The following is a 27,205-nucleotide window of genomic DNA, read 5'->3' as shown; positions in this document are numbered from 1 at the left end:
TTTGTGTTCTTTTCCTGCCTCTGGTATCAGTCAGGAAACCAGTTCCTATTATGCCATGGTGTCTCCTCAGATTCTTCACGCACACACACACACACACACACACACACACTTTTTTTTTCTGATCAGAATTTGCTTTGGGAAGAAAAACTACAGTCACTGCCATTTTCTCAGCTCCTATCAAGGGCAAGAACGGCCACAGTGCCATCACTGATTGACAGTGTTGAGTTTGATTGTCATATGAGTATATGAATTTGGTTTCTATAATATCTAGCAGCCCACCCTTCAGTGGAGACTCTAAGTTCAAAAGTCACTATGTGTAACCCACATGTGATGAGTCAAGAGTTATGCCCCACCTCACACAGTTTAACATGTGTGTTTTCATTTATACACACAGCTCTTTATTTTTCTTCTTTGACTTAGTCAGTACTGTCTTTGGAAAATGCATTATTCATTCTGTATTGCTTGAAGACTTTCCCATCGTGTATCTAGCAATTTTGAATTTGATTCATTTAAAATTGAAAAGACAGTCTATGGTTTTAATACATTTCAATTTTTGAAAGTTTCTTTAATGACACAGGGGATATAGCCAATTTTGGTGACTGCTTTTATAGGCTCTTAAAGGTATAATTACTGGTGGAATATTGTGACGCTGTAAGTGCATCCTGCTGTTTGGCTCCTTGCTCAGTTGCTTTCCTGAGTTTCTGTACACCATTTTTGTTTGTTTCCACGCACACTTTTAGATTTATCTTTCTTTATTCTATCTTGGTAAGATACTGGTACTTTCCCCCAAGACTGAGATTCTTCTGTTATTATGAAGTTCCCTGTTTGCCTTTGGTAATTTTCTTTCTTTTAAAGTTACTTTATCTGACACAAATATAGCCACTTCATTTTATTGTTGTCTTCATGATTTATTTCTTTCTACCCACGAAGTCCAGTGTGTTCCTTTGGACTCTGACAGTAAATCAAAGCCACATTCAGGGCCAGAACCCTGGCCCTTCTCCTGTTGTGCCCTCCGGAATTGAAAGCTGCAGCTTCTCAGTTACATTGTAAGTAACTGAAGACAAACAAGGTAGCCCAGTGGATAAAACACTTGTCACCAAACCTGACAACCTGACTTTAATCCCTGGTACACACTTGATAAAAAGAACTGACTGGGACAAATTGTCCCCTGTTCTTCATATACATATGCCCTCCCCACATACACATAAACACATACAAATAAATAATGTTTTAGAAGATAAAAGAAATGGAGTTGATCAGATAACTTCCTTCATTTTTAAAACTGTCTATCTATCTATATATCCATCCATCTACATTTTTACCTTAAATTGATTAGAAATAATGATCTTTAATTCTTCAATATATGGGAAATATTATGGAAAGATGTGTCTGCTGAGATTGCTGTGTTTCCCATGTGTGCAGTGTATTGTGTCGTTTAGACCCTGCCACTTCTGAAGGAAAATGTGTACATGCTGATGATTAAAGATAAGTAATTGAGGGAACATTATATTCATGTAATCACAAATTCCAGTGGTCTTTGTGGTCATTTAGAGAAAGACTAGCTGGGCCTAAATAACAGTAGGAAGAACAAATGTTGTGACAGAAACCTGGACTAAAGAATGTGCTGCACTCCTGGAAGGTGAACTGTGAACCTCCTGGCCTCCTATCACACCGATACTGTTTGTTTTATGTTGCAGTTATGTTACATTATGATTCTGTTTGAACAAAGCTGTCTAGTTACCCAGGGAATATATTGTTTTACTGAACCATCAAATCCTTTTGATAATTAAAGAACAAAAACTCAGCACCTTGTAAAAACTGCTCTGCAACTCAGTGCTTCTAAAACTGATGTCTGACACATGTGTTCGTCAGCTGTGGGAAGTGCAGCTGCACACTTGGCTACAGGTAAGGAAAGAGTGACTCTAGTGACCACTGTCCTACTGTCATACATTCAGCCCCGATTGGAAGTAGGAACTATCCCCAGGTAGTGGCCTGAGACCTTGCCTTCCAAGCTATGCTTGAATGATTTGGGGGGCTAGATGCTCCCCAACTGTCAGTGGTGAGCTATTTGAACTTTGAGAAAATTACCCTCTTTTCTCTTGAAATATTTCCCAACTACCACATCATGAGTGTTGCAGTAAATATTAAAATGGATGGCTTACGCTTTATTAGCCCCTGCGATCTCACTCCGTGGACACTGTTCTAGTATGTAGCTGAATGCATGGAGCTGAATGCATGGACTCTGTCAGTTGGTCCATAAGCCCCCCTCTCCTGGGGATTCCTTTACCAGGCGGTTTACTCCACTCACCCTGCTGATTCTGTCTGGGGTGGATATGACCGCCGGAGCCTTTTCTTTCCTCCACTGACTAGTACAAACATTCCTCCAAACCTGATAGCTTTTCCTATAAGTTTATGTATTAAATTCTCAATCCACAAACCCCCTATACAATAAGATTATATCCAGTGGACAAAGATTCAAACTGCCCTTCTATATACATAAAAAGACATATAGAATCCCTTAAGAATATTCATATCTACCTATCACCAGTCACGGCCACCAGGATCTAGGTCTGCTTTCTCCAGCTCCAGGTTGAATTCTCCCAGAATCTCCCCCTCTTCTGTTTTCTAGCCTTTTTCCTACCTACCTCTCCACTGTCCAATCGTGTATCGACAACGTCAATCTACATATGAACCCAGCGCTGTAAACACAGCACTTCCATTCTCTACTCACTTTTCTTAATTGTAAGAGAAAACAAGACACAGCAAATTCCACAGCATTCCATTTGTTTTAACAACAGCAATTTGAGTGATGCATGACACAGTAAAATTACCTGGAACTGTTCATGACCATACATAGTACTAGTCATGAGTAATAGTGTCTAGAAGTTACAGAGGCCAGTGAATAGCACCCATTCAACAGATGGCTAACGCTGACCTCACAGGTTTGCTACCTAAAAAGAAGATGCCAGTAGTCATTGGAGCCCGATAGTTAAAGGAAGATCATTTCAAAAGATGTTCAAAAGTTCAAGTGCATTGTTTGTTAAACATTTCAGTTGCCTGTTCTTTTTGTACTCATAGGACAGTGAGCATTGCGTGGATTACTCAGAAGTAGACAAGAGACAGCGTCCCAAAGAGGACGGTGTGAAAGTGCTGCCTGCCATCTAGTGATGAGACACTTACATTTAATAATGAAACATACTGACTTTTCTCCCCAAAGGGCTTTAAAGGGGCTTTTTAGGGTTGGGAAGGTAATGATACAGAGTTATTCTGTAGTCCAGTTTGGCCCACAGCTCATTAGATAGCCAAGGATAGCCTTCAGTTTGTTGTAGCCTCTGGAACGCTCAGATTATGGGCATAGGCCGCCTGACTTATTTCATTTTTTAAAATTATTTTAGTGAAGTTTACTAATGCTTATAGAGAGAGTATTCTATTGGCTTTTGAGATTTTGGAAAGGTTGTCATTAAATCATTTTTTTCTTTCTGTGTTTCCCAAGTCTTCTGTCTTTATCACTTAATAACATGACTGCTGGTGTGTATCCATCTATCAGGGTGCGGGGAGACACATGCACACATGGATGTCAGTGTATAAAAAGCAATTGAGGTCTCATTTCATTCTTAAAGAGCACAAAAATTACAACAAGATATGTTACATTAAAAAAAACATAGTCTATTTCCAACTTCAAAGAATCCTCTAAATCATGTACAATGTCTTTGCTACCATTAGGCACATTTAATAAAAATGTGCATAAAATCATACAAACATTCACTAAACTATTAGCTTGTATAGGGATCCATTAGAGATCAGAAAAGCACTACACTGTTCTTTGTGCTATGGTGCTATTTGTCTGTCCAGGAACGTGTTTGGCCATAGGCTTTGGAAAGGGGCAGTTATCTGTGTGATTCAAGCTGAGACATTTTCTACAGAGATGTGAATTATCCAGTTTAGATGTCTTTTCCATTTAAAATTCAAGTTATTTTTATTTTTTCTTTGTTTATAGAGATTTTAATGATACAGTAAGTCATTATTGCATGCAAGTTTGATAAAAATTAAGTCTTTGGGGCATCAAAAACTGTGGTCAAGATCACATTAAATCAACACATGAATGAGAAGAGCTCCGGAGATCAATAAGTTAGCCATGTGCGCACAAGGACCTGAGTTCAGTCCCAGCACCTATCGGATAGATTCCTCCTGCTTTCTGGCCAGTCATCCAAGATAACTCTGATCCCAGGTCCCAACAAGAGACTCTGTATCCCAAACAAGATAAATGGTTCCTGAGAACCACAGCCTAGGTTGAACTCTGACCTTTACACACACACACACACACACACACACACACACACACACACACTAGCTCAAAGAAGTGTTTTCTGGTTCTTTGGCTGTTCTAGCCGTTTGTGTTGTCCTTTGGGCATCTTCATTTTCGTTTGCTGTTTGTGATGTACACCCTTTTATGATTTTAAGTGTACTTCCTGAGACCTTTGGTGAATCCTAGTAGTTTGAAAAAAGGAATTGTACCATTATTTTATTATATCAGGTTAACTCAGTGAGGGGTTGTAGATACTGCTGTAGCTACAGCTATTCAAGAGGAGTGTGGGCAGTTTCCAGTACTCCACTGTGATGTTTTTATTCTTTCTCTATATAGATTTTAAGATAAATGTTTATTGTAACCAAGTCAAGGTAGCAGGTGTTTTGAGGTAGATTTCTGAAATAAAAACTGCAATACAATTTTTTTTGGATTAACAGGCAAATATAAACCATCGTTTTTTGGAGTGTTAGAAATTCTTAACATAAACATGGTTCTGTATTCACAATGTTGGAATATAACAAGTTATATAAATATACACTTATAAAAATACACTTTTACTGCACCGAGCATGCATATGAATGTTCACTGTGAAGAACATGAAACAATCATTTTAAAACTCAGAAGCTATTTATACAGCCTCATTGACACAAATTTAAAAAACAATTCTACCGTTTAAATTGGTTTAAAAGCAACAATACTCACCATAAACGTTTGTATTGAAAACTAGTGATTAATTATGGTGCATGGTAGCACATGCCTTTAATTCCAGCATTCAGGAGCCCAAGAAGAGTTCCCCAGGGCAAGTTGGCCCACTGGACTAGCTACAGCTAGCCAGCTTCAGGTTTAACAGGAGACCCTAACTCAACAGAGAAAGTGTAGAGTGATCAAGGAGGTCACCCAGTATGCACATACACACATGCATACACATACATGTAGACACATTCTACACACATACACACACAAGAGAAAAATAAGGATGTTTGTATGAACTGAGCCAGCCCGCTAGTGAATCAGCATGGAGTGTACCAACACATAAGGAAATGCTGTGATTATGTGTAAAGAGCCTGACTTTCACCCAAAAAATCATAAAAGAAAAACTAGCTCCACGTATTACAATAACTGCATGAATTATCATTTTAAGAATTACTTGGTTTTGAATGTGTTTCCATGTGTTGAGCTGATAGTTGTCGATTTGACATAAAGTATAGTCACCTAGGGAAAGGGACCCTCGGTGAGGAATTTCCTCCATCCTCTTGGTCTGGGAGCACGTCTGTGGGTTATTCTCTTGACTAATGATTGCTGGAGGGGTCCAGCCTACTGCTCTCTTCATTCCCCAAGGTGATTTTAGTCCTGTTGTTGGTCACAGCAACAGAGGCAAAATAGAAACTGAATAATTTGTAGTTATTTTCTGAAAATATGAATTATTATTACTACAAACATGAACTTTTTATAAATACATGTGTGTGGGTGTGTATGGGTGTGGGTGTGTGTGAAGAGAGACACACAGGTGAGCACACACAGGCACGCACACAGAGGATCCAAACAGGGCCCTGTTCTTGTTAGGCAAGTCCTATGCCTCCAAGCAGCCTCCTCAGTACTTAGAGTTTGGTTTTTTTATTACAACTTTATTTTAAAAAGAGAGATACATGTACAGATTTTTAAAGGCATTTTGGCATAACACTATATGAATATATTTTGTCAGTACTTATTTCTTTTAGAGGTTTGATAGCATGCATTGAAATCTTACTAGTTACCATAAGCATAAAATACATGTAGAACAGAACATAACATGGAAACAGTCAGAGTTTTCTTGGTGTATATATATTAAACATAATAATTTTTGAATACCAAAAATTGCCACAAGGCTATATTCTTAGCTCTTGGATTATTAATGATTTAAGGTCCTTGGTCTTGGGATTACAGGCTTACGATCATGCCTGACTACCTAATATTCTTCTGCATGTTTTGATTCATTTTTAGGTGTTTATTCAGCATTAACTGAGCTCTGTTCTTGTGACATGTGTTCTCTGTTGGGCCTGAGATCTATTACAGTAAAAAATGCCAAGTCTGTGTCCTTGGAAAGTATCAATTGATAAAGAAGGCTGGTTTTGAAGTAGTTACAAACATCATTAGCACAGGTTTCTAGAGAATTGCCAAGTGCTTTGGGCTGCTGTAGGCTGGGGGTTCAGGGACTTTACCAGAAGGTGTTTAAGGGAGATTTTTATGATGTTTAGAGTTGGTGGGACTGGCCTGGCGTCGCACCTCTAGGATGGTGAGAGCACAGTGCACAGGGCTTGGATGTGAAGCAGAGCTCAGAGGAGGATGTACGGACCATCACAGGGCCTGGGAGGGCACACTGACAGCTAGAAGCTGGCAGATAGGGAGAAGTCAGAATATGTAGTGTCCGTTTAAAATTGTATATGAGACAAAGACTGAGGTAAACAGTTAGACATGTGTTTAAAGCCATACACACAGCCTGAGCTCACGCAGTTGGGAGAGAGCAGAAATGGCTTCGGACAGCACATCATCTGAGAGCAGGGTTGCTGTGGACAAAAGCAAGCAGTTTGAGGGCTGCTTGGAGCTACAGTGGGCAGGCCTTGGTCACTGAGAAGAAATGACGTCATAGTCTTCCTGATGTTGCTGTGTACTACCAAATGGGAAAGAATGAAAGTGATGTTTATTGGGAGACTTCAGGGATGGATGGAGGAGCTTCTACTTTGTGAAAATTAGGATCAAATACAGTCTACACAGATTGTTAGAAATCTGACAGGTAAGATGATGACAGTTGTAAACATTTTATATACTAATATTGAACAATTAACTGTATTGTGGTTATTAAAAGTGAGTTTTTATATCAGAAAAGATGAGATAAGGTGTTAGGCTACAGTGGTCTATCTTTATAAATAAATTGGACTATATGTAGGGGTGTGTGTGTGTGTCTGTGTCTGTGTGTATGTGTGTGTGTGTGTGTGTGTGTGTGTGAGAGAGAGAGAGAGAGAGAGAGAGAGAGAGAGAGAGAGAGGAGAGAGACTAGTCTACATAGAGTTCCAGTACAGCAAAGGCTACACCTTGAGACCTTATCTCAAAAACAATAGAAATAACAACATCCAGTTGTTTATTACTAGAACTACCCACATAACATTTTAGACTGTGAGTGGTTGGTGAAGGAAACTGAAGGCCCTGGGTAAGATGATTCCAAAGGGTGTCATGACCCTGATGGTTAGAGGAAGCAGGTATCCCAACCACATACTTAAAAGGGCTGTGACACATGTGGATGCCATGTGCTATCTGACAGGATGGTTTCAGAAGGATGGTATTCGTGGGATTTTTGGCAGACATGTAGTTCCAGAAAATAGCAAATTCAAGGTTCTGAGTCATCGTAAATTGAGTTGTGCTTATGAAAGCAAGACTGAAGATGACCCGGCCAGCCAGAAGGACTGAAGAGTTGGCAGCTAAATGCTAAGCAGGGTTCTGTATGTGATCCCCAGTCAAGAAATGAGTCAGAGGACAAACAGCAGCCAGTCACCCCTGGCACAGCAGACCGGTTGCCAGTCACCCCCTGGCACAGCAGACCGGTTGCCAGTCACCCCCTGGCACAGCAGACCGGTTGCCAGTCACCCCCTGGCACAGCAGACCGGTTGCCAGTCACCCCCTGGCACAGCAGACCGGTTGCTAGCCTTGTGGTGCTGATCAGCACACTAGGTGAGGAGCACAAGGCAGTCAGTCCTATCCCGAATACTTGTGCAAATTTATACCTTTTTGAAAGATTATAACTATTCCAGACCTCAAAATTTACAAGTCCAGAACTGTACAGTGATACAGTGGTGCTAATTCAGTTCATTTTACCCTCAGTTGCGTTAATTTCTGGCATTACAATCTTCAGCTTTGATGTTTTTTCTCCTGGATGAGAATACACTGCCCGTTCTCTTTATAAACATGGATCTGTGAACCGAGTGTATTGCTCCTGTTGGCAGCAGCATGTACCTTTAGAATATATTCTTAAGGTTTAGTAACTATGTTCCAAGATCAGCTTTTAAGTTGTCTTTAAAAAGTAAAATGTGGTTAATTTTGTTTTAGTTATTTTTTTTAACTGTTGGGGAAAATGGGAAATACAGAAGTGAAACAAGGAAAACAGTTAATAATATTGTCAATTCCCATTTATTATAATGATGTGTAAGCTGGGCCCTCTTACCACTTGACTGGGCCACATCTTTAGCATATGTTGAAGGTGACATTTAGTTTTCCCACTTGTAATAAAAGTATAGCACATCCACACAGTGTGCTGAGCCATCCCTTGCTCTGTCGTAAAGTGTTTCCTTTCTGTGTATTTGGAACTGTGGTTTTCAGACTGTAAGATGTTCAGTCTTTACTTACAGGCATGCTTTATCTGAACTGTGAAGTATTTACAGCTGGATTTGGAGAAGGAATGAAGACAGTTTGCATATCCCCCATACATGGCCTTTTCCTATTTTTGTCATGTGATTGCAGTTGCTTGATGGGCTTTTGAAAAATTATGAAGTATGAACAGCTGATGATTATAAATATAATTACAGGGTCACATCTAATAGTCAAGAGAAAATGTATTTACCTACACTCCAAAACATGCTTGAAAGTCTTGCATACATTTTCTTTCTTTTTTCTTTCTCTCTCTTTTTTTTTTTTTTTTGGACAAAAAAAATGTATGAACAATGGTACAAACAGTAAAAATAAATAAATAAAAATAAACTCTCTAACTCTGAGACCTCTTCTTGACCAGCCCTGAAAATACATTTTTTAAGTATATGTATATAAGTCAAAACCAGGCAGCTAGAAGACTGGGAGCATTGTGTGTGTAGGTTCACCTTGCTAATGGCCCAGAAACCTCCCTGAAGCTGCTGTGGTAGGGATCAGTTTTAGGGCAGACACATGAATTATTTCTCTCCGTCTGTGCATGCAACACACTTTCCCTTCCTAGGACCTCTTTGTGTTTCTGTGTGTTTGTCCTGCTCACCCAACCTTAACTCTGGAGACCAGGAACAAGGAGGGATCAGCTCTGCAGGGAGGTTTCTTCCTTGGGCCTTTTCACTATCTGGTTGATTGGATAAGATTATCTTCATCCACAAAATGATGAGTGCTTCCTTTGAAATGCATACTGTATTTCCAGGAAGCACTTAATTGGAGACTTGAAGTGTAAAGACAAAAGTTGCCAGTGGCATAAAATTCTGGGTTCCATACAGCTGTGGCATTAAATGCTGGAAATAGGGCATCATCCTGGACCTGCTGCTGATGTCATCTTGGCGGCGGTAGCGTTGGTGGTGACAGCTGTGAACTGTGGGTCAGTACGTGCTGGAAACTGTTTTAAGAGATCAGTACCTATGAGTTTCTTTAATCTTTGCAATCCACTTACTCATCCACTTTTTATGAATGAGGAAAATGCATTGTTTGTGAGGGAGCAAAGATTAGCGGAAACAGTTCATGCACATAGCTTTGGGGCACTTGGTTTTAATCTTCCAGGCTGTTTCGGTACAGAAGAGAGGATGGTAAAAGCTCTCCCTGAAGGAAGCGTTCTTGTACTGCTTTATAAACATTTTATTTTAATCTCTGTTGATTTTATGAACTAGCCTATGCCATATATTAAACTTGAACTCTGTAAGCCCTGCCTTCCTTCAGATAATGCATGTGTATTTTGTAATGCAACTGTATATCAATTTATTTTATTATATATTCCCATGTGTATTTCTAAGTTTTTAATGGTACATCTGATAGCTAGAGTATATACATTTTCAAATGGGAAATAATAAGGAACCTATGTTTGATATTAGATTAGCTTGAATTGATAACATAGACTTTCTAGAAATGAAATGTCCTTTAACAAGTCCCAAGCCCATGAAAAGAATTTTGCATCATTTTCTCCATTTTAAAACTGTAGATAAAATACAGCAGCCACCTTCTTCAAGACAAGAAATGTGCAGACACACATTTTCTCTGGAGAGCTTGCCTCTTGTTGCTGCTAACATGTTGGATTAATGGGGGATTTATTGTGTTGATAGCGAGTTGACATGGAAATTATTAAAAAGGTACCGTTCACATCCTTTTTCAGGGTATAGCCTGGTGAGTCTGTATGACCCTCCCCTCGGTGCACCCTCCCCAGTCTGGCCTAGCCCGTCCGTCTCTTGTGTGCTCGGCAATCAACTACTAATATTTAGTCTGCATGCCCTGACCTACAGGTCCCTTCCATGGCACATCCAACCTTTTCCCAAGCCAGATCTGTCCTGCACGCCAGCCTTGAACCAGGACACACATTCTGCATGCCAGCCCACCTCCCCTTGCCCACCTGACTCCATCCACCCAAGTCACTGCACACCTCAAGCCCCAACTTGTCCCTTTCTATTAGGAAGGGAGGAAAATGAATACAAAAGGGGAGATAGGGCAAAAGAACAGTAAGGTTGTCTTAATGTACCATTAATCATCTACCTAAATTAAACCCTATAATATATATTTGTGTATAATTATACATACATATTAAATAACATTTTACCACCTGGGCTAGCAATGTTCCCAGGACCATCTATCGAAGCTTAGAACACCAGGCATGAGAAGTCCTCCTGTTAGTTGTTGGTCAGGGTTGTACAAGAAACCGCACAGCAGTACAGGTTATTGCTATGCCCTTGGTTGTTCCACAGAGGGAGAAGGTAAGTCCCCATCACTGAAGATACTCTGCACTTCAGACACAGGGTTCAGAGGCTCCTGAGCTGGAACTGACCTAACTGCCTCCTCCCTGAAGACCAGCTTTCCATGCAGGCTTCCAAAGGAGAGAAGCACCCAGCCATGGTCTATCCTGCTCTAACAGCAGTGAAACACAGCCAGCAGAGCAGGGTGACTCTAGGGCGCAGTAGAGGCACACATACCTTGGCTGTAACTAAACTAAACAGATTTCAAGCCTGTCAGCGTAAGGGAACTGGTACTGGAAAATTAACCAGGGCTACTGAAGTCATGCATGAATCTTGAAAGAAAACCTATGACCACTACTGTACTGAGCCAGCATATTCTCTAACTATATCTAAATATTTGTCCTTTTGCCCATATATAGGTACAGTCCTTACCCCTCATCAAGGAAACTTCTCTGTGTAATATCAGAGACCATTGCAAATAACCACAATCAGCTAAAATGCATAGTTGTGGAAATGAATCCCAAGAATGCACTTAAAAACAGTGACTGTACTGGAAGGCCCAGCCCAGGGAGCATTTTGAAAGATGGGGCAGAAAGACTGAGAGGATCAGGGAGTCTGGTGTGCCGAGATTTTGTCTCTGGACTGTTAGAAGCTACATTTGTAAAGTCTCACTAACATGGCTACCTAAGCATGAGGTGAAGGAGAACAAAGGACAATGCTAATGTGGAGAAGAGAAAGCCCAGGAGACCTCACCCTTCACAAACAACTACAGACAACGGATGCTGAGAGTTGGAGAAATTTTGCGTGGAAGCGCATACCAATTGGTGTTCCAATATCAAATTATCACATCTGAAAACATACATACAAATAACATTATACAGCCTGAGCAGGTTGTACTTGTGGAATTTTATATATATATATATATATATATATATACATATATATATATATATATATATGTATATATATATATATATGTATATATATATATACACATACATACATACATACACATATACATATCTATTCATATTCCTTGACCTGGAAGTTCCTGTTACCTAGAACAGATTGTGGCCACCACCCCCTTCAGACCCCAGACTCTTGAAAAGCTTTCAGGGACCTTATGCAGAAGCCACATAGTGGACAGCCCCTGTGAACTGTAGTAAGCAAACCACAACTCCTGGGAAACAGCGGCAGCTCACACCATCATAGTTGGTCATTGGTGGATTTGGGGCAGACGTTTATGTAGTCGACTAGTGTCTCAGAACTTCTAAAAGATCCAGGTGCTCTTGAGCATAATTACTTCTGCCTGGCAGCTGCCTTCACCTCCACTGTCCATCCATCCATTCGAGTAGTTTCTTCCTTAAGAAGAAATTGTTCTCTCCTTAAAGCAGTGAGTGGGTGGGGATGGTGGTGAATTCATGCTTGGGTGGCGGTGAGACAGCAGGGGAGGTAAACACAGTCTGGTGTGGGGCAGTGGACCATGAGAGGTAGCCTGGTCTTGGTTGAGCTAAGGCTTTGAGCCCCCAAAGACCCTGAAGGGATGGTAGGAGCTTCCCCTGCTCCTGGGCACCAGGCCCCTGTCACAAGCTTCACCCCCCCCCCCATAGATTTGTAGCCATCAGTCCTTTTTTCCTGCGCTAGCGGAGGGAAGACATTGCCCCAGCTGATAACCCGCCCAGTCTGTTCACTGCACAGGCCAGCTCTGTCTCTCTGTGAGGCTCAGGGACACTCGCCCCTGACTTCCTCAGGAGTTTAACTGCAGGGTTGTAACAACAGCGAGGGAGAGAGCACCCTCCACTCACTCTTTCTTTGGAACTGACATTAAAGTCAGGGAACAGTGACATTCTGGCAGAGTCATGACAGTATTGTACCAGATTCAGCTGCTCACAGTACTTTTTGTAATGTATCATTTTGTATCCTACATTTTACTATATGTAGGTTAAAATAGCATCACAAAACATTTTTCAGTTTCAGTTGCAGTAATTACCATAAACCATGTTTTAGATATCATGTACCTAAAAATGAGTGTGAATGCCATGCATAATTACAGATTTAATAGTCATGGAAGAAAATGGGTGTGGGAAGACGGTCGCTGAAGCAAAAGATTACACACATCAAAACTGAGAAACGCCACAAGATGAATTACGTTCAACATTTAAATTGCCTTTGAGAATATCCTTCACAGTGCTTTCTGAGCAGCTGCCGTGCTGTATTGGGTTCTTTCCCATTCGGTACTTAAGGCTGGCAGAGCCTCAGGCTCTTAGGACAGCTACAGGCTGACACTAGACTTGAAGAGGGGAGGAGCTCCCTACAGCTGCCTGGAGGCCTCTCTGGACTGTAATCTGCTCTCAGGTTATGTTTAGGCTGGGTTCCCTTCTCCATAAAAGGCATTTTCTAACAGTGTGTTTCTTTTAAAGCTAATAATTAATAGTGAAAGAAAAGCTGCCATTGTGTTTCATTTCAACAATGGTTAATCTTTACGGGACATAGACAAATAGTGTTCTTTGTTTGATTAAAATGAAACCGTCAGCAATGTAGAAATACAGCCTGTTTCTTGAGTGTGTGTATTGCGTCATTTTGTCCCAGCTACACTTGTGTGGTGTGGTGTCAGTCACTGCTGCCACCCCAGAATCTGCAGCCTGCACGGTGGCACTCTCCTCCACATTGGCACTCTCCTCCACATTGAGATGTGGCTTCCGTGATGTACAGAGGGCTGTGTAGGGCAGTGGGCAGTCCATGAGTATAAAGCAACTGCGTGATCAAGAGTCTTAATGTCTTAGCTGTCAAGTGCCTGTTTATTAGGATAGTCTGTCTTTCACTAAAGACTGTGCCATGCAGTGCATATAATAATGTGTTCTTGTTTAAGAGCTCCAAACTAGATAGTTTTCCTCTGACATAATTAAACTTTAAAAACGCACTGGTAACCCTAGAAACATATGGGACGTCTATATTTTTAGATTTTTTTTAAGTTGTCATGAATAACAGTTGAAAAAAATGCTTTGTCCATTATTTATTTTAAAACTTACAAGTGTGTGTGTGTGTGTGTGTGTGTGGGTGTGGGTGTGTGGGTGTGTGTGTGGGTGTGTCAGTGTGCACATATGTGTATGATAGATACTCAAGGAAGCCAGGTGCTGAATCTTCTGGAACAGGAGTTACAAGCAGATGAGTTACAACATAGGTGCTGGAAACTGAACTCTGGTCCTCTGCAAGGACAGTTTGTTCGTAATTGCTGAGCCTGCTTCTAGTCCCTACTTACTATAATTTGAACACTTGGTTAATACCTTACCTACCATTTGACCTGCTTTCTATAGCAGAGACTCAGGAACTCCTGCTACCTTAAATAGCCCCAAAGTGGGTGATGCTGGCGCTAGCCTGTGACCCCAGCACTCAGAAGGCTGGAGCAGGAGAGTCCTATGTTCACAGATAGCCAGGGCTGCATAATAATGCCCTCTCTGGCACAGAATAGAATAATAGCCCATAAGTGAGAGGTTTTTTTAAATGTATTTGTTTGTATTCTATGTGGCTGAATATTTGCCTGCATGCATATATATATACCATGAGCATCCTGGTGCCCACAGGGCCAAAAGAAGGTATCATTACCCTAGAACCAGAGTTACAAGCAATGTAGACGGCCATGCTAGTGTTGGAACTGAACCAGGGTTTCAAAAACAGCAAGTGCTCTTAACCTCTGAGCCATCCCTCCAGTTCCCACAGCGGAGTTTTCACCTGACAGAGACCGTCTGTGGAGAAATAAGTTTATCATAATTATAATGGGAAGCATAATTTTAGGTTCCATGGAAATGTCGCTGCTCTTATAACATCTAGGTGGGCTGCAGTGTATAGGAAGAGTGGGCCAGGCTCTGTGACGGTGCTTGTGAGCTAAGAAGGAGCTGAGTTCCTGCAGCCTCCCTGGTCTCTGGGCCACCTAGAGAATTCCCAGAAAGGACAGAGCGATCGCTGAAGCTTCAGCATGGTGTTGAGTTTTCTTAGTATGGACTACAAACGCCAGCAGCCTTGCTGTAAGTCCTATGGTGAGGGTGAATTTCTTGGGTGACCACCTTCTGGCTTGGTAGTTAGATGCTTTGGTTCTGTGCATAGTAATGCTGCAAAGATGAAGAGGAGAGAGGCGCTCACATTCCTGCTAAGTGCACTGACAGAGCAGAGTTCAGTCCCCTGACCTGGCTCAGATGTTGGTGAACAGAAGTAGTTTGCTTGGAGAAAGTGTAGTTAGTGTATTCAGCACACAGAATCGAGAACCCACATGAGTAATCGGTCTCAGCACCTATTGCTGGAGCAGCGGCAGATCACCTCTGAGAAGCGAGAAGCTGTTGGCCGCCCTTGGTGTCTCTTTCCCGCCTGTCCAGTCTGATTCCTCTTCTAATTTTATAAAGGGCTAGTTCCCATTGAGAGAGTTGGGAGGGTGCCAGACCCTCAGTTGTATATTTATGAGTGTGTAATTATTTGTAAATGTACACATAAGTAAGATGATAAGAACACCCATAGGAAATGTTTAAGTTAGTGGTTCTCAACCTATGCTTTGAGACCTTTAGGGGTTGAATAACCCTTTCACAGGGGTCATCTAAGACCACCAGAAAACACAGATATATATATTATGATTCATAGCAGTTGGAATTGCAAAATTACAGTTATAAAGTAGCAACAAAAATAATTTTATGACTGAAGGTCACTATAACATGAGGATCTATATTAAAAGGTCACAGCATTAAGAAGGTTAAGAACCAGTGGTTTAAGTATTCAAGTCCTCGGTACCTAATACATGTTATATTAGGTCGATTAAGGGTTTTAAAGGAACTCTGTTGCCTTAGTTCTATGGTTGAGTTTCAGTTCAGAGGTTTCAGGTATTCAGGCCCATTCAAGCCTTTGGTTCTTTGCAAATCTCTCAGACAGTGGCTACTATTTTATAAAACAAATATCAACTAGTGAGATCATCAAAGGAACAGAGAAAGTAAGTCTGCAAGGTCTGACCTATGACCCTGGTGACTCTGATCTGAGAACACACAGTCTTGCCTGTAGCCCCTCTGATTCTGTGATCTGTGACCACACAATTGACACAGGTACAAATTCTTCCTTTGAAACAGACCTTCAAAGATGAAGGAATCCATGTAGAACCACTTGAAAAGAGTGTATGTTTTCCAGGTAGCCTTGGTAGCTCTGTCGGAGCTTCTGGGTTTTATTTTGTTTGATGTTGTTGTTTGGTTGGTTGGTTTTGGTTTTTAGGACAGACAAGCCTGTTTAAATGCCCCTATAAAGTATGAACTTGCTCAAAGTGAAAACACAACAAATATAGTAAAATAAATAAAACCAGTTTTGCTTGTGATATTTCCAAAGCCAGTGTTGCTTGAGGATTCACTTAAGCCCTGGTAATAAAATACTCTAAAATATTGAGTATATTGTCATTGCAACATGTTCTGTGTAACAAATCTCTTTTTAAAAAACATGAAAGCTTTTTAATAATGCCATCAAAAATACTTCTGGGGGCAGAGGGAATACCCTGAAGTAATAGTTGTGGTTTAGGGGTTAAAAAATACCTGTCAGAATGACATTATATGGCTGAAGACAGTTTCAGTTTCTGTTTTGTTTGCATCAATCTCTTCTTTTGTAAAGCAGCTGTTATTTCACAAGGGAACTGAATTTTTTTGGTTTTGCAAAGGCAGAACAGCACTTCTTAGGTTTTAGGTCACAATGCCACCCCGACCAAGCACTGCCTGCATCAGAACCCATTCCTTATGTGTGCACAGTTGCTCATTTAATCTTGTGATCATGTGATAATTGAGACTCAGATATTCAATGGAATATTAAATGCATATTTAAGAAAATTTCAAGGGTACACAGTGAATGGTGGAAGCAAAGCCGGGCCTGTGAGCCTGCTTTCACCCTGTATTCTGGAATCCTAAGATTTAGGGTTGAGATTGGAGCACAAGAGCTGGAAGCAGTAGGTGATGGATGACTTTCGTTTCCTATCATGCTCCATCCTCCTTTCTGACCATGCCGCAGGGCAGACACTGGTCCTTCTAGCCTCAGTGCTGCCGTCTGCTTCCCTGCAGGTTTGGGGATCAGGCCAAGAGACAGATGAGGCTTATGTCACGCTGCCCTGAGGCTGGGACACCCATCTGGGGGCACTGGTGTCAGCAACTCCTCCAATCCAAACACCATCTTCTGCATCTTCTTGTTCTGATGAAATGAACGTGACATCAGAACAGCCTCTCCCAGCCACTCTGACTGGCATCTGCCCACTGGGAGCTGCTCTGAGGCTGACATATTTAAAATAGGCTTTGATCCATAACATAAACCTTTCTGTTAAAAGTCTGTGTTGATAGGAAGGACTTTGCTTTGTCTTTGACTGAACGTTTCTAATTGTATGTTTTTATCTCCATGTAATTCTTAGGTGAGTAGTCAGAAGATTTTGACTTTATATAAAATTAACGATTGGGGCCAGCATGATTGATCAGTAGGCAAAGATGCTTACTCCAAACCTGATGACTTGAGTTCAGTTCCCATGACACATAAGATTAAAAGAGAGAAATGACTCCCGCAAATTGTCCTCTGACCTACAAATGAACTCTGTTGTGTGTGTGCGCGCGCGCGCACACACACACACACACACACACTTCTCAATAAATAATCTTATTAGTTTAAAATTACAGTTTCATCTTTAGTACATAACAAAAATTAATGAAGAATTTTGTTACTTAAAAATTATACTTCTGTCATCAAGATACTTTGAAATTTTGAATTTCCAGTGTATGGGGAGCAAGGGGCCAGGGTGGGAGAGAAAATGGATGTAAGATGAAACAGGTTTCTAAGCTCTGAGTACAGGAACTAGAGTGTGTGTCAAGGACGTGCAGGAATGTGCTTGGTCTGAGCTGCTGCCCGCGGGTAACCAGCCATCCAGGGCTGCCCTTGGAGCTCTGCCCAGCTTGCTCACCTGGGCAGGCCCTGTGCAGCTTCTGAGTGTCACTGCAGGTTAGAAGACACATCCAGCAGAGCAGATCTTAGTAGATGGTTCCTGGGAAGGGCAACCAAAACGTTTAAATATACCAATGCGTCCTGATGCAGCAGACCAGGTATTGGTGTTTCAAATGAGGGTCGGAAGTCATTCACAGAAGTTTGCGTGTTTCTGTACTGTGTGGTAACGTTGAGAAGTTTAGTGCCACAACTGCTAGATTTAAAAAAAAAAAAAAAAAAAAAAAACGTATGTGGGAAGGGGAGCAGTGGATTGGGCAAGGAAGAGCAATGAGATGAATAGGAACAAGGCACCCTGATAGAAATGAATGGGAAGCTGATGATCACAGTGGACTCCTCATCTTACAGTCTAACATAGACAGTATTTAGGAAGAAAACATCCTCTGTCCTCCATCACGTTATACTCCTACCTCTCTCTCCCAGGTGCTGGGCTTAAAGGTGTGGACAACCATGTGTGACCATGATATTACATCTTAATGGGTGTGCTAAATATGCTACCAGAAGCATGAGAGACAAAACAGCCTCCAGAGAGTGTGGAATGCTGATCAGGCTCAACTTTCTAAACAGATATATGTATTCATATAATATATATATATATATACACATATACATATAGCCACCAGTTTGTGATTTCAGCTTGTTGATACTTATTGTTTCAATTTTTATATTACCAAAGAACCTTTATGTGAAGTTATATATTTGAATATAAATTTTAATTTTCAACAATTTTATACAAGCTTAATTTTATATATTGTCTGTAGATTGTCCTGTCTGAGAATAATGCCATGGAAAATTTTCTCAAAGTAGTACTTAAAACTGGGTCCAGACATTCAGAGTATAATGTTTAAAAAGCTAAAAAAGAATTTATAAACAAATAAGTTGACCATAGTTCAGTCAAGACAATGTATATTATTGGAGTAGAAGCTGTTTTCTGCTAAGCAGCTTAGCAGGGAAAAAATAAAAGCCAAGGACCAGGTGTGGCACTGCGTACCTCCAATCCCAGCACCGAGGAAGCAGAGGCAAGTAGGTCTTTCTGAGGTGGAGGAAGGGCAAGGGTAGAATCTGAGTATTTTCCTCGGCATCATTTTGTGTGCATGGACAGCATGTGGGTTTGTTTGTTTGTATAAAAGCACATTATGTTAACTAGAAATATTATGGTTATTTACTTCTTCTAAAGGTTTCTTTTCATCCTCTGAGGACAAGTCATGCTGAAACTTGAGATGCGGTCGCCTTTGTTAGCTGTTCATCTCTCCCAGGCTTTGCAAATGGCCCCGGAGGTCTTTCACCATCTATTTGAGTTTATGACTCTCTTGAGTAAATTCTGCTTTCACTTTATGATTTAACTTTTCCTATATTTTTTGAGAAACTGTTCTCTGTGAGAGGATGGAGGGATGGATACGTGTGTGCATACACGTGCACATACACACATTTATATTTAGTATCAACGAGGTTAACTACCCTGGAGCTCTGACTGGGTAGTTCAAACATGGCACTGGAATTTGGGAGTTAACATACAGTCTCACAGCACCACTTGTTTCTGAGTGTGTGGTCTTTTTAACTGTGGGAACTAATAAAGTAGAGTATATTTAACTCGCAACAGATCAAATCACTTAATCTCCTTCCTTTATTTTTAATGTTATGTGTACTTTTACTTCATAAAAGTTATAGTCCCAGATACAGTTGCATGGCACAAATGGTCACACCTTGCCTGTGGTCACAGCAGTGGCTGGCATCTATGAAGCTTCTAGTTGACGCCGTATGCACTGCCCAGCTGTTTATATGGCACACTTCATGGGTAAGGGAACAGAGGAAGTGCATCTGGGTAATGAGGCTCTAAAAGGTAAGCTGGAGTTCTTGAAATGCTCACTGTGGCCTTTCCACTACATTACTTCTTGTTCTTTGCTAAGAAGATGCATTCAATTTAACATTTTCTCTTCTTTGATGGTTCGTGCATGCCAGCAAGCAGCTTCCTCCATGGGGTCTGGCTTTAGAGTGAAAAATAGAAGAAACTACTGGAACAATCAATGCTGGTTAACTGAAGCTAAGAAATTAGTGGTCATTAAGAATGAGACCAGCATCACTGAGGTGAAATCTTCTAGGAAGTGTTTTCTGAAAGCACAAAGAAGCTGTGTTCCAGAAATAGCCAAGGTTGTATCTTATGATGCTGGACTTGGTAATGTAAGAGTCACCCAGATGGTGCTGGTTTTGAAGGCATGAAGGGGGCATGAAGAGCAGCTTAGGCTTGGCACTGTGAAAGGCCATGGAAGACCATTGGTGAAGGTGCAACCTCAGTTCCAGTTGGTGGCCCAGAACTGAAGGGATTATGCAAAGGAGTTGAGGTTTGGTACCCTGAAGAAAGTCTTTGAGAGCCTACTTGCATCAGAAGACCCTGGCGTATTGGAGATGCCAGTGCCATGGGATGACCAGCAAGAACAACATCAGCAGAGGAGTAGATCAACCTGAGCTTAGAGAGCTACAGAGGGCAGAGCTGGAGAAGTGACACCAACCCTTCAGAGGAGTTCAGAAGTTCATGTGTGGATCCCAGAAATTGAAAGAAGAAGCTGTAACTTTGAAGTTGCCTTGGAGACCCCAAGATGTTCAAGATGCCAGAGCTGTGGGCTGTCTGCTGAGGAAAGCTGCTAACAAGGGAGTGGAACCAACCCAGGAGGAAGAAGTTTGTTGTAGTCAACAAAGATGAAAAAGGAGTTGAAGATCTGAAGGCAGCTTTGACATCAGACATGGAGATGAGGTGTTTGGAGTTAACCAGTTGTTTTCCTGTCTTGCTTTAGTGATCATACTTAAGTGATTGAATAAATCTCAGAAGAGGCCTTAAGCTTTGGACTTTTAACATTGCTGAAACTGCTATAGACTACTGGGACCTTTAAAGTTGGACTAAATGTATTTTGCATTATACTGTGTTTAGGTATGGCCCCTATAGACTCATATGTTTGTACAAGCCTATGGAGGCCAGACAGTGGCACTAAGGTGTATAACCTTGTTGGAGTAGGTATGTCATTGTAAGTGTGGGTTTTATTACCCTAGTCCTAGCTGCCTTTGGAACAAGAGGTGGAACTCTCAGCTTCTCTACCCCATGTCTACCTGGATGCTGCCATGCTCCCACCTTGATGATACTAACTGAACCTCTGAACCTGTAAGCCAGCCTCAACTAAATGTTCTTATAAGAATTGCCTTGTTCATGGTGTCTGTTCACAGCAATAAAACCCTAACTAAGACACCTTCCAAATTAAATTTTGGTTTTGGTGTACAGTATAAAATTCATGGGGCTAAAGAAATGGCTCTGAGGATAAAACATTTTCTGCTTTTGCAGAAGACCGAAGTTCAGTTCCCAGTACCCTGGTCAAACTGCCCCAGCTGTCTGTAACTAAGCCTCATCTTAGTTTTTGTAGAGTTTTCTGTAACTGGAAACCCTGGGATATGAGATGCTAACCTCAGTTCATCCTGTAGTGAGTTGTCAATGTAATGAACATTTTACTCCTCAGTCCAAGCATAAATTTGGGCTTGGCCTTTGGTTCAAAGATGCTGTTGGTATTGTCTTAAACAAAACAAAACAAAAAACCAAAAACCTCGGTATGAAATGGTATGTGAGGGAGGAACACAGAACACTGTGTCTTCCTGAACTCAGAAGTTACTGCTTCCTAAGCTCTGGTTCACTACAGCTTCTACCTGTGGTTAAATAAAGATGTGTCACTCTTATAAGATGCCCCAAACTTGTCTTTCACATTTACATCTCTTGTGTTTTCTCCAAGAAGACCATGGAATTATATTTCTTTCTTTTTTAAGTTACCTGATTCATGGATACTTCTACACATATCTTACTGTGGTTTGGGTTCAGCACTGCCTCAAAACTTGCTCTCTTGTTGTTCCTCTCACTTGGCACACTTCCAAGCTACCAGAGCCACCCAGGCATTCAGCAAGCTCCTTGGGTTTGCTCCTAGGAACACGTGGTTGCCATTTCTTTGCCATTTCTGAAGGCAGACACCCAGCCTTCTTTTTCTTTTTCTGCGTTGAATACATGTCTGTCTAGCATCAGACACAGGCACTCAGGCCCTACTTGGACTGTGACATACTGAGGGAGAAATTTCATTTTGATTGGTGATCTCTTTGTGCCCCGAAGCATGAAGACTGATCTTTTATAATTCTGGCACAATCAATGTAACTGTAGCTGTGTTCTTACTCATATAGGTCCCTAAACCAATTCTCTATAGTGGAGATGTTAGGCTAATTTAGATTACTTTCGTGTAATCATTAAAAATAATCTATAGTGTCTCTTAGATACTTTATTATGTTAGCCAGTGTTTGTTTAAAACCCTCTGTGTGAAGTGGCAAATGTTATTTAGCTTTTGGTGTTGTTTGGGAGTTTGAAAATGTCTTGAACACTTCTGACCCTGTTTCAGATCCTCTGTGGTGTTTGTGTTTGGGTGTTTGCTTTCTTCTGATGTGGAATACCTCTCACAATCTCACTTCTTCCGAGTTTATTCTATTTTTTTTCTCTTCTCATGTCTGTTTTATACTTCTATCAAAACTTGCATTGTCTACTTTAAAGTCCGTGTCTGCTTCCAGTCACCCATCAGCTTTCCCGTGACACCCTCAACTGTCACCTGCCACCTAGAAGCTCAGAGTGGAGCCATGTGGAATGTGTGGCTTACAACAGGTCATGATAGTTTTATACACAAACTGGCGAAGTTGAAAACAAGATAAACTCTGTGATAGAATAAGAATGTCAGATTGAAAGATGCCTCTCTATGTAAAGTATCACAGGAGACAATCTATACTAGCGACATGGCACACGCCTTTGATCCCAGCACTCTGGAGGCAGAGGCTGGTGAATCTCTGGGAGTTGAGACCACATGGTCTCACATGGTGAGTTCCAGGACAGGCGGGGCGACACGTGAGATCCTGTCTTGAGACAATAAAACATTGAATCCATGCTTAGCATTTATGGATAAATTTGACTGTGTTTTCATAGGGTTAGCGTAAAAGCAAAACTGGGAAGTAGAAGCTGTGAGGATTTGCTTCCCTGTTTATGAATTCCCTGGTTCACCTCATTAGGAAATGAAGGGTGTTGTACTCTGGAAGTGAAGAGAGTCAGAGGCTATGCCACAAGGAAGGTTCCAGGCAAGTGAAAGCAGAACCAGGCAGGACTCTAGTAAATAGGAATGGAGTGAAGAGAAGAAAGAAAGACCATTGGGGTGACGCTTACAGAATTAACTCAATAACTAGAAGGGGCTGGTGATTGTAACTGTGAGTCCCCTTTATCGTGGTCAGATGCAGAGTCAACTGCGAGCCACACAAGCGGCTCCAGAGCCCTCTTCATCCCCTCAGCATCAGCATCTTTAGAGGATGCTTTTTGAGTTGTTACATGACCACGCTCTTCACCCATTCCCTCCATCATTATGCTGGTTGCTTTTCTTCAACCAGCGCCATTGTTTTCTTATATTTTCTGAACTGTGTGTTTTCAGAGTATGGAGTTTGCCAGTGGGACACTTATTGTTACTTAGTTGTAGGCTTGCCTGGGGATAAGAGCTGGTCTGCCTTCTCCCTCCCCACTCCTTTCCCCTTTCCTCCCTTTTTTCCCCTTCCTCCTACTTTTGTTTTTCTTCCCCCCCCCCACCCCCTTTATTCCTCTTTATGGGTCTTTGCTTTATTTTGTTTTTCCATTCTTCAGAACTGGGAATTGAGCCCAGGATCTGATCCATACTAAATAAGTCTTAAAGAGCCTTAAGCACTCTACCATAGAACAGGATCATCTTCCTTTAGACATTACTGTTTCCTTATGTTTAGAAATGGTATTCCTAAGCTGCCCACGATATCTTTAAGTTTGTGCCTCTGGAGTAGCAAAGATGACAGCTGTGGAGACCATTCCTGCCTAAGCACTGTTTTTCATTTAGCATGAAGAACTAAAGCTGAAAAGGTCAAAAGAATTGTTCTGAAAGTACACTGAGGAGAGGAGGCAGGCTCAGCAGGCTGCAGTTTTCAAGCAGGTGTTCCTGGGCAGAGAACTGGAGGTGAATTGAGAGCAGCCACATGCTGAGACGTGCATAAAATGGACACACTTTCCAGTATGTGATCATGTGGGGTGCTTTGCCCTGCTGCTGATATCTATATCTATATCTATAGATAGATAGATAGATAGATAGATAGATAGATAGATAGATAGATAGATAGATAGATGATAGATGGATGGATGGATGGATGGATGGATGGATGGATGGATAGCTTTTAAAAGTCACTGAGCTCTATAAAGTCCAGATAGAACATTTACACATTTTACTGAATGTTAATCAAAAACAGAGCAGGCACACACAAATTCTTATCACTGTTTCTGCTTGATCTGTTTTTTATCTCAGTTCCATAGATGTTACTATCATCTTTGTTACTTTTAAAGTGTTCTTAAAATGATATCTAGGAAGAGAAATAAGGCAATACATTTTATTTATAGCTTCCAGGAGCTGAAATTTCCCAACACTACCCTGGGTCTTAGGTCCCTGCTGCTGCCTCTGCACCATTGCTAGTGTCAGCAGGGGGTTAACTGCACTCAATTTAACCTTGCTATTTGTATTCTGGTTTAGAGTTTTTCTCTTTTCCTCATTCCACTTCCTTCCATCATCTCTGCACCATGGGGTCTGTACAGTGAAAGAGGAGTGCAGGTTAGCACACAATAAAACACATTTGGTGATGGTGCTGCACTACCAGGCTGCCTTTCCGTGTTCCGGGGAACAGGGAGGAACAGCCCATGAAGATTATAGACCCACTTAGCACGTGGCGACTGTGGGAGAGTGGATTACATGTAAGTTGCATGTTCGCGTGCTGGGATGTCTTGGGCGCTGCTGTTGCTGCACCCACTATCCACAGAGGGCATCTCATCTACAGCACTTCCTCACGCCTGCACATCAGCAGAGTAGACTTCATGAGGCCTGGGACTACTGGGATGTCAGTCCCCTCTCAGTGGTGCCACAGACTGTGTTTGGCTCTACAGTCTTTATATATTAAGCTCGCTGTGTAACTAGCCTCAAGCTTCCTGCTTCTCTCTGGACCAAGTGCTGGGGCTACACATGTATGCTGCCATACCTGGCTTGAATCTGTTCAGTATTAAATAGTATTTAGCCCAGGTTAGGGAGAACATGTAGCTGAACCCAGGACTAAAACCAGGTTCCCCTTTTCCCCTTTCTTGTCCTTCATGGAAACCATCTTTTCCAAGTCACCTCTGGATTTTGGTGACCTGAGAGACTTGCTTTGTGCCCTGAGTCCCATCCTGTCCTGTCTCCACTTTCTGCTCCCTCCCCCGTACATTAACCACTGTGCTGCTACTTTTATCTTGTAAAGATTGTTCTTTGAGTATTTTAAACAATGTAATTTGATCGTATGTACCCCTCCCAACTCATCACAGATCTGCCTCCCAACTTTGTGTCCTATTCTTTCCCCTCCCTCTCCCATTGCTCCCTCCCTCACTTTAAACCCAACAATCCCAGTTCCCACTGCCAGTGTCCATGTGCTTGTTGCCCTATGGCTGTCCACTGAAGCTTGCTCTGTCTTCCAGTCCTCATACATACATACATCTGTTGCCTAGGAGATTTTTCCTAGTGGCCAAGTGCTGAACACTAACATGACAACAAGAAACACCTGTCATGGAGTTAGGGGAATCCAGGTCCCACTGTGTGGCCTACGCATGTACACACTCACTATCCCTGCCAGCCACTGTGAAATAAGTTTAGAGCTTCTTAGCTTGGGAGACGAAATTGTGCTGTCATTACACGTGTCCACCCGGGTGCTGGACATGAGTCGCATCCCATCTGGCCTAGGCTGTTGTCCTCGCATAATTATTACCTTTTTCTTTTCTTACATAAGGTCTCACTATATAGCCTTGGCTGTCCAGGAAATTACTATGTATAGACCAAGCTGGCTCCAAACTCCAGATGTGCACCACCATGATCAGCTATGACATAACTATTTTTGATAATTTGCTTTCCAAACATTTAGATGGCAAATTATATAGAGAATGTATAACAGAAACTCTAAATGTACACAAAAGTGATTTTAAAGTATATTATAGTTAAAATGGTACACATGGTATTTAAATACCACAAATGCAAATGTGCATTAACTGTTCTTTTAAGCAGCATGTTTTCTGCAAAAACGCATCTCTGTGATATGCTACATGGTGCTCAGAGCATTACTCACACTGTTACTGTGAACTAACACTTCATGTTCAAAACCATTAAGTCATAAATGATGCCATAATCTATGACAGAATGCTCAAACATTGCAGTTAGAATTTTTAATTCTAACTTATAAAATTAAATGTTTATTTCTGTTTACAGTGCTTTATAATCAAGGGGAACCAATCACTGGTCTTTGTTTTGTGCATTAAAAAGAATCATGTTAAACATAGAAAGAAACAAATAAAATAGATAACGAGGCCAGAGAGATAGCTCAATAGTTAAGAGCACTTTTGCCCTTGTAGAGGATCTGGGTTCAGTTCCCAGCACCTGCATGATGGTTCCAGTCATCAGTAACTCCACAGCATGGATCTGACCTCTACAGCTACCAGGCATAAATGTTTTAAGTATATATAATTACAGACAGTCAAAATACTCATTCATAAAATAAAAGATATTGTTGTTAAATAAATATTTTATATTTATCTTTGCCTTTTGAAAAAACAAATTACTTTATGTGACTACTCTGTATTTTAATTATGAGGTTACATAGTTAAAGCATGCTTTACTGAGATTTCTTCCTACAATTCTAATGAGTCATTGATGATAAAATCTGATGTAAGAGGTATACATTACAATCATTAAAGTTCATGGTCTCCAGGATTCTTAATGTACATAGTATAGGATATTAATCATGCAGAACCCACTTATTACCACCTATTAATATTGACTCAACATTAATTTTTCTTCATCCAGGTTGAAACTTCAGCGATGAACCAATTGAAAATCATTAACTTCCTACTCAAAATGTTAATTTGTTAGCATGCCCATAGACAGATAGGATTGGACCTTCAGGATGGATTTGCCCTTGGGGCTTGCCAAGTGAAATTATTAGCTTTGTTCATCTATCATTACTAATTTTTTATTATCAGGGTTACATAAAAAATTGTGTTTCTTATTACCATGTTATATGTCTTTAACCATTAAATCAATGGAGACTTATGGTATTCTACAATATAAAGCACACAAAGAAACACTCATTTTTGTTTGAACACTATAAGGTAAAAGCTGGTATCAGGCCTTGT

At 41.1% G+C, this 27,205-nt stretch overlaps 1 protein-coding gene across 1 annotated transcript in view; it reads left to right on the top strand.

The window, feature by feature from the left end:
* LOC308427799 (ubiquitin-conjugating enzyme E2 E2) overlaps nucleotides 1-27,205 on the top strand; it is a 242,290-nt gene that overhangs the window by 76,021 nt on the left and 139,064 nt on the right. The window lies entirely within an intron of this gene.

The sequence above is a fragment of the Micromys minutus genome (genome assembly GCF_963924665.1).
Source record: "Micromys minutus genome assembly, chromosome: 12".
In the NCBI taxonomy this organism is placed as follows: Eukaryota; Metazoa; Chordata; class Mammalia; order Rodentia; family Muridae; genus Micromys; species Micromys minutus.
This window is presented reverse-complemented; position numbering and strand designations above follow the sequence as displayed.